Genomic DNA, 13,222 nt, shown 5'->3' on the forward strand with positions numbered 1-13,222 from the left:
ATCATCCATCCATTAGGACGGTTGGGGACATCCAGAAAGCTAGGGACCAAACAGCACTAGGTTTGATTCAACTAGGGAAGGCATAAGGACGGCTTGGAGTTGGGCTTGGCTGACGATCCAAACCCAACTCCAAGCCGTCCCTATGCCTTCCCTAGTTGAATCAAACCTAGTGCTGTTTGGTCTCTAGCTTTCTGGATGTCCCCAACCGTCCCCAACCACTGTACCCAACCAAGGTTTGTTGTATGCGTTGTGCACGTGTACCTTCTCTGCGCGCGAACTTTAGTTTGTTGCAGCCCACAGCGTCCATCATCCGCCATGGCATTGCGAGGCGTACTGGTTGGCGATAGCCAGCTGAAGCGTTTGTGCAGGACTCGTCTGCGGTTAATTCCATCTGTAGAGACCTGCACATTCAGCTTCGGAGGCTACGACGCCTTGCGTCTCGCAAACGTCGTGCGGCGCGCCTTGATCTGCGGCGCGCAGACTTTGCGATTGTATACGTCGGCGGCAACGACCTGTGCAACCCGGATTTCAGACCGCAAGATATTTGCGAGAACATTAAGGTACGTGATCTTACAAATCGTCGACGCTTTTTAATTGCAGTAATAGTCTCATTTATCATTTCACATCCTTGGCCCTCGTCCTGCAGCTTCTGGGTGGCGTGGGCATTGCTTTTGTCACGAACATTTTGCCACGCTGCTTCGGAGCAGACAATGAAGCAAGCCGCCGCTGGCTCAACGGCCGTCGATTACTCAACAAAAAGATCAAGAGGACTTTTCAGCTGATGAACCATGTTGTGATACTGAACCCGGAAGTGAGAATGCATGTTTCGTGCAACGTTTGATCTCGTGTGTGTCTTGATCTACGCATTACCAGCGAACAGAGCACAGAAGAAGCAAGCAGAATTGAGACCATACTATGATCTGAGGGCTGACTTGCAGCAACATTTATTCATTGTACGTATAATCTATAAACGCGTTCTATATATCTATATCTATAGCCTGCATTTGGCCATGGACTGGCGAGCTCTTTTGGTAAAAAATAGTCTACTAGCATAATATTCGCCCTCTCTCCCCATTTCGATAATCTCAGCTTGGCTGTGTCAATTTACCTAATTTTTTTTGTTCACATGCCTAACATGCTCCAGCAAGTGTGAGGAGGCTGTATTAGAAACTGGGGTGACAATAGAACAGCATTATTTCAACATCATTTTACCATAGTAAATGACCAATTCGAAAATAGAGCTCATGATGGAAAACACTTCATAACAAAATGCAGCACATTTTTGCTTCGAAAGTAACGGGGTCAGAGACATGAACAACAATGTCTTGAAAAAAACGACCACAATAGCACATGACTGACAGTGCTGATTAATAAAAAGCAGTGGTTCTTTCCAAGGAACACTTGAAACTTGGGTAATCATGTGGAATGTGCAGCTCAGTTGTGCTCGAGGTAGGGTAAAACGGTGCCCGCTGTAAGCAATTTTATGGAAGAGGCAAATAAGTGCTGTTCTGTGAAATTCTAAGGACAAGAGGAACGGCAGTCTCTTAATCTTAGTAAAATTTCAGCTGTCATGTTGAACAATGAAACAAGCTGCAGCACTTTTTATGTGCTCTATGGAGTCAAGTAAGTAGTGTTGATGAAGGACACTGAAAGATGCATATTCAAGTTAAGGCAGAACAAACATTTGATAGGCAAGCTGCTGGGTGGAAGTGAGCGTGCCTCTGAGGTGATATTTTATATAGATGGACGGTTGTCTTTAGCAAAAGCTTTTTCTGTATTGGCTTTTCGTGAAAGAAAACAAAATGAACGCTAGGCACTTGTATGATGACACAACAGTGCCTGGACTTATGCAGTTAATAAGTAAAGAGAATCGGATTCTTTGTGACTAAATGACATTATCAGGCTTTTATAGCGTAAGGGGATTTTTCATAATGAACACCAGCTAGTACTGATCTTCCTGAAAAGCATTGTTGTCAATAGACAGGATTTTTCTGTAAATAATGTAATACTCGGCAAATTGTCCGATGGCTGAGGCAATATTTAATGGCACGACATTTATGCAGGAATGGATTTGCTGCTCCAAACTGCTTTCCTTGCTCCATCCTATTCGAAAATACAATATTGCACCATAACTTCTCCAAACTGGCTGCCTTGGTGTTTTGCCATTAAATTTAGCAGAACATGGGAGTCAGGCAGGTTCCTTATTCCGTCTTTCAGGCATTCTCCAACAAAGCCCAACAGCAGTTGACAATTCCAGATTACAAGGAATTGATTTCCATAATTGTGAACAATAAATTGCACTCAGAGTGTGGCTTCTCTGTTCGACACCAGAGTTCAATCTCTCCTGTCTCTTGCGTCGATCTGCTCTCCTCGAATTTGCCCTCTCCCTTGAAGTTTTTTTCACCTGATTGTTGGAAGATCCTTCTTCTTCATTGTTTTCTTTTTCCAAATTCCTGAACGCCACAGTCGTGGTGGCTTCTTTGATCCCAGACCCCAATGGCCGTTACAGCCGTAAGTCATAGCTTCGAAGCACAGACTGCGGTCAGTTTGGAGTACACCCCTCCATAGAGTGGCATGCCTCTCTTCCAGCCTGTGTTTCATTTGCTTCTTACCGCCTTTCAGGCACTAGTCTTCCGGTCCCCATTACTGTTCCCTCGTTTTGGGGATGTCTTTCGTCCATCACCACTTGTTAGGACGCAGAGCTCACACATAAATACGTAAGAAGACTACTGTTTGTTCTTTCAGTATTCGGTGCAAAACACATCGTACACGACAATGGACTTTTGTCAAACGATGGGCCATTAATGCTGCCTACAGGAAAATATGATTCGATCCAATTCAATTAAGCAAATGTCAGAAGTGCAGCAGGTTGGTTGCATGTCAAGAGTTGCATGTCCATGCTATAAGGACTGTCTTAGTTCAAGCAATGGCAGCACACTGGTACCACAGTTATAAGTGTTCTTGCAATGGTAATACGAATAAAATTTTCATAAACTAAGAGATACACGAAGCATGATAAATATTTTTTTCGCGAGGAAATTTGAAATGAGAAACTAGTTTTTCTTTAGTTCCCCACTTCTTTCTATTCGCCACAATTCCTACCAGAGCTTGTTGCACCAACTTTCCAATATCTGTATACTAACACGCCTAGTGCATTTCGATGGAGCGGTCTTGATGCTGCACAAGTGATTGGAGGGAATTTCAAAAAATGTTCTTTGTGTATGAACTAGCACCACCTCCTAGCCTTTTGAGTCACTGGTAGTAAGAGAAGCGAGAGAAGCAAACACTACAAACTACCACGAGATGTCTGCCAACTTGTCCAGCTACAAAGATCTACATGAGTTGTTCTGATGCTTCTGCTGCTAAAGCAAGAAGGTATTTCACCACTGAGCCTCTCTATTAACAACCATCTCAAGCCTACAAAAACGTAGTTGAAGCATTATGGGGTTGGCACCTTGAAGGTGCCAATTGCTACAAATGTTCTCACAAGTGTTGCAAAGCCATACAGGGCCTAATTCCAGTGTGTTGAAATTAAGGAAGCCCCAGCGTCTCTCAAGTGAAAGCATGAGGATGTACTGCCAAAAAGCAGTGAAGTAAACAAGCTAAAAGAGGAAAAGGCTGCTCTTTAGTTTTATCTATCCACCCTGAATGCACTACTGACAAATTCCCAGGAATTTTATAGGCACAAGCATAGGATGAAACAGGATATGCACAAGATAGGGAGCAGAAATATACTGCTCATTGATGTGAACTCCAAGCTAGTGGGAGTGCTTCAATGCATCAATGTGCTACACTCCACATTTGAATCAATGAAACCAAAATAGTCGAAAACTTTTAGTCAAACTTGATATTCAGTATTGTAGTGAAGCAAGCATTCTGTTTGCTGCTAGTCTGTTCTAAATTGTTGTTTAGGTCAGCTGTATTATTTTAATCTTCTGTACATGGTTTGGGCTGTTTGTCCTGACTCGACAGGGAGGCATGCATAGCCAGCGAAGCACTGAATGTTGAATTAAAATTGACCAAATGAAATTCCTATGTATTTCAGGGATAAAAAAATGCAGGTAATAAAAATGTTAATAAAATGTGCAGGATGTAGAGGTAATCGGGAAAGTGCGATGCAGTGACCACAGGATGGTGAGGTCCCGAATTAGCCTAAATCTGAAGAAGGAACGCAGTAGATTAGTAAGAAAGAAACCCATCAACGAATTAGCGGTGAGGGGGAGGGCAGAAGAGTTCAGGATCTCGCTACAGAATAGGTATTCAGCTCTAACTGAGGATGGCGACATTACCCTAGAGGCAAGGAACAATAATTTCAGAAATATCATTACTGAGTGCGCGGTAGAGGTAGGCGGTAAGCTGTCTAAGGAGACGAAAGATTTGATTAAGAAATGCCAGAGTATGAAAGCTTCCAATCCAACAGACCAGATCGAATTGGCCGACATATCAAAGCTAATCAATAAGCGCAAGGTGGCCGATATAAGGGAGTATAACATGGACAAAATTGAGCATGCTGTAAAAAACGGGGGAAGCCTTAAAGCGGTAAAGAAGAAATTGGGCATAGGCAAAAACCAGATGTATGCGATAAGGGACAAGGCGGGCAACGTCATCACTAATATGGACAAGATAGTCAAAGTAGCCGAGGAGTTCTATACAGATCTCTACAGTAGCCAAAGTAGTCAGGACTGTAATGAGATTGGCGGTAGGGAAAAACAGTCAGACGTTCCACCAGTGACGAAGGACGAGGTCAAGAAAGCACTAGAAACTATGAAAAGGGGGAAATCAGCTGGAGAGGATCAGATAACTACAGATTTGCTGAAGGACGGGGGGGATATCGTGCTAGAAAAACTGGCCACCCTGTATACGCAGTGCCTGGTGTCATCGACGGTACCGGAACCATGGAAGAACGCAAACATTATCCTCATTCACAAGAAAGGGGACTCTAAGGACCTTAAAAATTACAGACCAATCAGCTTACTGTCTGTTACGTATAAGGTATTTACTAAGGTAATCACTAATAGAATCAAGACAACCTTAGACTGCAATCAAGCAGAGGATCAAGCAGGGTTTCGGAAACGGTACTCTACTATCGATCATATCCATACCGTCAATCAGGTGATAGAAAAATGCTCGGAATATAACCAGCCCTTATACATAGCATTCATTGATTACGAAGAAGCATTTGACTCAGTTGAAACCTCGGCGGTGATGCAGGCATTGCGAAATCAGGGGGTAGACGAGGCGTACGTAAAAGTGCTGGAAGATATATATAGTGGCTGCACAGCAACCATAGTTCTGCATAAAGAAAGTAACAAAATTCCCATAAAGAAAGGTGTTAGGCAAGGAGACACAATCTCCCCAGTACTATTCACAGCTTGTTTAGAGGAAGTATTCAGAGACTTGGAATGGGAGCAGTTAGGGATAAGGGTAGATGGAGAATACCTCAGTAATCTGCGATTTGCTGATGACATTGCCTTGCTAAGCAACTCGGGGGATGAACTGCAAATAATGATTGATGACCTAGACAGAAAAAGTAGAAAGGTAGGCTTGAAAATCAATATGCAGAAGACTAAGGTAATGTTCAACAGCCTCGGGAAGGAACAGCAATTTACATTAGGTAGCGAAATACTGGAAGTAGTAGGCGAATACCTCTACTTAGGACAGGTAGTAACCGCAGATCCGGACCATGAAAAGGAAATAAGAAGAATAAGATTGGGATGGAGCGCATTTGGCAAGCACTCGCAGATTATGACTAGCAGCTTACCGGTATCGCTCGAGAGGAAAGTATACAACTGTTGCATCTTGCCTGTACTCACCTATGGGGCTGAAACGTGGAGGCTAACCAAGAGAGTTCTACTTAAGTTGAGGACAACGCAGAGGGCTATGGAACGAAAAATGGTAGGGGTGACATTAAGAGATAGAAAGCGTGCAGAGTGGGTCAGAGAAATAACTCAAGTTACCGATATTCTAGTGGAAATTAAGAAGAAGAAATGGACATGGGCAGGACATGTAGTGCAAAGAGAGGATAACCGATGGTCGCTGAGGGTAACAAACTGGATTCCAAGGGAAGGAAAGCGTAGCAGGGGGCGGCAGAAAGTTAGGTGGGCGGATGAGATTAAGAAGTTCGCAGGGGTCAAGTGGATGCAGCTAGCACAGAACCGGGTTAAGTGGAGAAATATGGGAGAGGCCTTCGCCCTGCAGTGGGTATAATCAGGCTGATGATGATGATGATGAAAAATGTTTGGCCCTATAAAACATGTTCCAATACATAATTGTTCAAAAATTCTCTTTTTATTACTCCAAAGCTGCTCCATAATAGCATCATTACTGCCCCCTGGGCTACTCCAAAATGCTCGAGCGTGCTTCCAGCCCTTATTTTGCAGACCAAAAATAATAACGGGCCTATTATACTACCTTGTAGTATGTTAGGTGTTGTACTGTTTAAATAGGATCAATTATTGACAAAAGTGATGATGATGATGATTGACAAAAGTGAGCTGCTTACAAATTGAGAAAAAGTTTCTTATTCAAGCAATTGCTGAGGAATCATGGCCCAAAGATGATAGGTCAGCTATCAGACAACAATTTGAAAATGGAATGAAGGCTTTAGTATAGTCGAGGAATACATAGTTATTTTGAGGAGTCTTGTCTTCTGTGTAGCAGCTCATTAGTAAGGCCCAGAGTTGCGTGGCTCATGATAGTATAGTTTTCTAAATCCGTGCTGTATTGGAAAGAAGAAACCTTCAGAAGCCTCCTAAAAATTGTGCCATGTTAGATGCAATGACGTGTTCAAGAAGTTTCTTGACACATGCCAGTGATATCAGGTGATAGCAATGAAAAGCTGTTCACACAATTACCAACATGCCCATTCTTGTTTTTTTAAACAGTCAGTGGTGGTCATCAATGGTGTCTGGAGCATTTCACGTGGAATGACTGTTTCAGTACAGATGGTAGTGATAATTGCTCGCACGATTGTGAGCTTTTGAAAATGCAATGATTTTTGTCGCTTGGTGATCCAGAGCTCGATGAAGTGTCTTGTTAAAAAAAAAAGTAAAACTCAGCAACACCTGTATCCTCAAACTCCTGTCATATGCTGTGGTTGCTGACCTGGGCCCGCATTCCAAGTTTACGTCGTTATCAAAGTGTCGCTATCTCATGTGACCTCGAGTCATCTGATTGGTGGAAACACCGGAACATTATCTTCCAGTTTCGTGGTGGCAACACCCGGTTCTGGCATTTCCACCAATCAGATGACTCGAGGTCACGTGAGATAGCAACACTTCGATAACAACGCAAACTCGGAATATGGGCCCTGTTCGGTTTGATGCATGAGCTGTGCCCGCTGCTTGAAGACTGGGTACATCACCTGTGATCCTTTAATGTGCACTGACATGATAAATGGATGCCTTGTGCATGGCCTTAATTGAAACGCAGCTGCCGTGGATGCGATTGAAGGCATGACTTTAAAATCATCACTTAAGCACCTTAACCGCTGAGTGGTTCCTGTTATTTATTTATTTTATTTATTTAGAATACTGCCAACCCCAAAGGGGTCATTACAGGAGTGGGTTCACAAATGAGGGCAATAGGAGAAAAAAAATGCACATGAAGAAGTACGAAAGTTACAGAACCAGCGCAAATAGTGGCTGCAACAATTTATGGGTCTAGATGGTGTACAGTTTGCTTCAGCAAAAAAGAAAAAAAAACACAATAACAAGCCAAATTCTTTTTTTTTTCCTATTCATGGTCAACGAAGAAAGGCCAGTAGCCTTGAAATATCAACCACAGCATGCTAACTGTGCTAACACAGCCTCAAGAGAAAATGAAGTATCAGAACGAGAAGCATGGTGGGATCGGTAAACTAAACAGTGCTACTACTTGATTTGAGGCATTTCTGCACTACCTGAAACATATGGCAGCACAGATGCATAGCACCACCTGTTCATAATTGGCAATACCCAATTAGAGCCATTGCATTGTTAAGGGGATTATGGCACTGTATGTACTGACACCGCAACCTGTAACCATATTAGGCCACAGTCAGTGCAAACCGTGCAGAAGCATAGCGAACAAATGTCACATCCTAGCTTCCACGGTTGTTTAGTCATCTCTGAATTTCTCATTTTGGACACCTTTCTCTACAGCATGCAATTTTATTTATGTGAGGCATTCAGTGGTTTCACATTTGTCCATGACTGAAGCATTAACCAGCAAGTTGCAAGCTGTAGTCATGAACTGATAACAGTTTCAATTTATCTTTTTGCCTCATCATGTAACTCTCATTAATACAATCCCTCTGGTAACGGCATTTTATTTTGTTAGCAATGCTCTGGACATAAAGACACCAATACAGTTCAATGAATTTAACAAACAAGTCATCATTACATTACATTTGACTGCACAGAGGTGCCTCATATGTTGCTGGAAAAAAAAATAATTCTTTCAGAAGTTACAGTCACAAAAAGATGAGAAAAGAGTTCTGAAATAATCTTCAGAAAATCTCTACTGAACCTTCACGAAATCTCTACTGAACAGTTTCAGCAGAATCTGCAGTGGAGAAATGCGAAAGCCTGAGCGTCGCTACTGCACACGGTACATAGAGCGCCCCTTGTCGAACACAGCCAGCATTCCGTTGAACGCATCAAAGTTCACCGGCAATATATAATTGTTTTACAGGAAAGGAAAGACACCGTATATGTCACTCGCAGAATCTCGCAGACAAATCTCGCTGACACGAGATTTTCACCATGAGCCTAGAAAGGCTTTAGCCTTAATAAAAAAGAAACTGAACACTTCAGCCCCCAGATATGACACGGTGTTGTCTTTTTTTTTTTTTTTTGAGACTGCACAGTAAACGTTGAATATTCTGGTGTGACTAGCCTAATAAGTGTTTAAAGCACTAAAGATGAACAGTATTCACGATTTGTTGCTTTTAGTTATCTATGTTATGATCTACCTGCTAACATTTTATTGTGCATGTTACTTTCTGTGGACAATTCTGTCATCTTTTGCTATCCTTGATCACCGTGGCACCTCTAGTGTGACCTAAATGCCATGTTAACATGTTTGAAAGAAAGAAGCCAACAGTCGGCGAGGCCAAGGAAAGCGTTGGGAATGTTACTTTATGTCCTTTTTTTTGTAATGTTTACTTGGATAATCACAGAAATTAGTAATGTAATCTTGTTTAGGGGAAAGATAATTAAACATGAAGTAGCAGAAAAAACAACGTGCCGATGTTGGGAACCGAACCCACGACCTCCGAATATCGCGTCCAGTGCTCTTCCAACTGAGCTACATCGGCCGCTGTCCCCCCTGCTACTTGCTTGGGTATTTATGTTGTCTGTATACGAACCTTGAGAGTGTTCACCAGCTCCACCTTCAACCATAGCGGCGGACGTAGAACGGCCTTTGTTACCGCCAGCATCACATAGAACGTGATCAAGAGCGAGGGCGAAAGCTGTGCTAGAACCCTCTTACGCTAGCTATGGCTTCAAGACTGCCAGAACCGAGACCCCCGTAGGCTACAAGCAGATCAATTAAGGGGAAATGAGGGTGCTCGTTATAATACATGAAGGAAAGAAGCCAACAGCCGGCGAGGCCAAGGAAAGCGTTGGGGATGTTACTTTATGTCTTTTTTTTTTTTTAAATATTTACTTGGATAATCACGGAAATTAGTTATGTAATCTTGTTTAAGGGAAAGATAATTAAACACGAAGTAGCAGAAAAAACAACGTGCCGATGGTGGGAACCGAACCCACAACCTCCGAATATCGCGTCCGGTGCTCTTCCAACTGAGCTACATCGGCCGCTGTCCCCCCTGCTACTTGCTTGGGTATTTATGTTGTCTGTATGCGAACCTTGAGAGTGTTCACCAGCGCCACCCTCAACCATAGCGGCGGACGTAGAACGTCCTTTGTTACCGCCAGCGTCACGTAGCACCCTCATTTCCCCTTAATTGATCTGCATGTTAACATGTTGGAATGCTTGGAAAAAGTGGCTCAATACACATCTAAATGAAAAACAGGTGTTTTTTTCTGTGACAGCACAAGCCCTAATTTCTCGTACAGTGTCTATAACACCACAGTAGTGAGGCACAAAATATTTTTAACTGTTTGTACTTGCATTTCATTCATGTTTTTTGGTTCTGCCTGTACTTGTTCAGTCTGCAGGCATGTTCGGATGAGGTCGTTGTTCTGAATTCGTGCTCGTGGCACTGTTAACACTCAAGCAAGTTCTTTTGTGGTCTGTACCTTTGCTCCAGATTGGGGGCTGTGAAATGGGCACCTACGCAAAACTACCCATAATGTTTTCTTCATGAAGGTGCCTATAGATAAATCCAGATAGTAGGTGATTATAGTATTGGCTATAGAAATAGTAAGAGGCAGTTATTAGGCTAGTGTGCAGAATGCAATAGCTTGAGTGATGGATACCTTCTTCAGCAAAAATTCAGCAAACTGAAGCATTGGATTTGAGCCCGGAAAAGCCAGAATGGGGAGACAAAATATTAAATTGAGTTCATATTGTGCTCAAACCCTGGCATTGTGCAGGATGTAGAAGTAATCGGAAATATGAAGTGCAGTGACTGGGACAGTAAGGTCGCAAATTAGTCTGTATTGTAAGAAGGAATGGAACTAAAAAGTAAGGCAGAAGTCCATCAATGGACTAGCGGTGAGAGAGAAAGTAGAGGAATTTTGGGCCCCGCTACAGAACAAATATGCTTTAAACCCAGGAAGACGACCTTAGCTTTCAAGCAGTGAAAGATAATTTGAGAGATATCATTACTTTTATTTTTATTTGTTTATTATAACCTCAAGGGTTCCCAGGTGGGACATTATTTGTAAGGTGATTCATTATCATCAGCCTGATTATACCCACTGCAGGGCGAAGGCCTCTCCCATATTTCTCCATTTTACCCGGTTCTGTGCTAGCTGCATCTACTTGACCCCTGCGAACTTCTTAATCTCATCCGCCCATCTAACTTTCTGCCGCCCCCTGCTACGCTTTCCTTCCCTTGGAATCCAGTTTGTTACCCCCAGCGACCATCAGTTATCCTCTCTTCGTACTACATGTCCTGCCCATGTCCATTTCTTCTTCTTAATTTCTACTAGAATGTCGGTAACTTGAGTTATTTCTCTCACCCACTCTGCACGCTTTCTATCTCTTAATGTTACCCCTACCATTTTTCGTTCCATAGCCCTCTGGGTTGTCCTCAACTTGGTGATTACAAGATGATTACAAAGATGATAAAGCCTCTGCAGTCTTGAAATGAGCAGGGTCGTAGATTAGCACAAGACTGCTGGGAAGGTCATTCCAGTCTAGAATGCAGTAGTGCGGACACGACGAGGGATGACCCTGTTAGAATGGCCTGTGTGGGATGTTCGACGTACCGGTTGGGTAAGTTGGCTGTCACGAGGAGAACTATAAAAAAACGTGTGATAAAGGAAGAGGCATGAAATTTGGCGACGGAAAGCGAGAGAAGGAATTTGAAGCTTTAAGGTGGATATGCTAAAGTATCGTCGCCAGTTTGAAAGGATAAAGCGAGTAGCATGGTTACGTACAGATTCAAGAGCTGTGATAAGGTTAGCTTTGTGCAGATTAAAGATTGCGCTAGTGTGTTAAAATTTAGATCGCACAAGTGTTTTGTAAGTTAAGTTAATAATTTTAATGGAAAAGGAGCCATGCGTAGGTTACGACTAAGGTAGCCAATTGTTCGATGAAATGGATTTATTAATATGGTTAACATGGTAAGTTCATGATAAATCACTAGTTAGGTAATACCAAGGTAATTAAAGGAGTTAGTGGAAGTAATGGCAGAATCGTTAATTTTATCAGCAGGCGGAGTACAATTTTGGCGGCGGAGGAAAGTAGTACTGTCTTTGTGTTATTTAAAGAGATCAGCCACGCTGAGCACCATTGATGTATGCCATTGAGGTAATTTTGAAGCAGATGCGTCGCTAGGGTCATCCGCACCCGGTGCAAAAACGCCCCCCCCCCCCCCCCCCCTTTCTCGCGCATTTTTAAGCACAGAATCGCAACTTCCTTTCTACCTCTTCTGTTCTCATGGTTTGCTTTGAAGTCAAGTTCGCTCTGCACCCAACCTCGCAGTGCGAGTGAATTGGCTTTTTTTTTTATTTGTAACACTTAGACGCAGTGATGGTGCCCCACGACAAATAATTCAGCAAAACATCACATTAAAAGCACATATTTTTGTAAAATGTAGAAAAACTAGCAAGTTGCGAGGAAATTCACTGAGCAAGCAACTTAAGACAGGTGATTGCCCAGTATGAGACCATAAGAAAAAATGGGCCTTATGCATTACGCATTGTGTAAACATTCCGTGCTTTTCGGTGTTTTGAAAGTGTAAGGCCAAGGAGCGAGAAAGGCACAGGAGATAAATGAAAAGACAAAGACTGCCGGAAAGATACTACCAGTGGTCCTCGCTTGAGAAAGGAGAATGAACTACACGTACACAAAAAGAGGCGATGCGGCGGAGCGGCTGCTGACAGTAGCCGTCTAATGCTCCCGCGCACAGGGGTTTCCAATGGGTGTCGGGTACCTTAGCTAATGTTTACAGGGGATACACGCACATACACAGGCCGCTGCAACGTTAAAATGGTGTGGAGTCTCTGGCATAAACTAAGGCATGTGTTCAAGCACTCTCACAACAGACTAATTCGGTCTATGAGAAGATCCAGTCAGTGCCTCAGCGAGACCAATGAGTGCATTTTTGTGCCTTCACACAATAATTCATTTCGTCCCCCCCGCCCCGCCTCTTCAAACGCTGCACCCGGTGCGGACCGCACCCGCCTTGGGACGCCACTGTTTTGAAGGACAGAAGTATCGTCGGTGTTGGTTATAGGGCGGTAGAGTACACAGTCATCTACAAAGAGGCGGATGGTAGATATTAGCTTGGAAGGCAGGTCGTTCATGTATATTAAAGAGATTAAGGGGCCCAGGACTGTGCCTTGAGGCACTCTTGAAAGAACATGTGAGTAAGTCGATGAGAAGTTGTTAGCAAAACCAAATTACATGCAATCTGTTAAACAACTTCGGATCTGGTTGAAGACAAGTGAATGAAGATTTAAAAGGGACAGTTTGAGTAAGAGGCGGGAGTGAGGTACTTTATGGAATGCTTTCTCAAAATCCTAGAATAATGCATCGGTTGGGTATTGTGGTCAAGATTGGAATGAATATCATGCAGGAACAAAGCTGATTGGGTTTCACA

This window comes from Amblyomma maculatum, chromosome 10 (genome assembly GCF_055883805.1).
Source record: "Amblyomma maculatum isolate TAMU_Amacu chromosome 10, ASM5588380v1, whole genome shotgun sequence".
NCBI lineage: Eukaryota > Metazoa > Arthropoda > Arachnida > Ixodida > Ixodidae > Amblyomma > Amblyomma maculatum.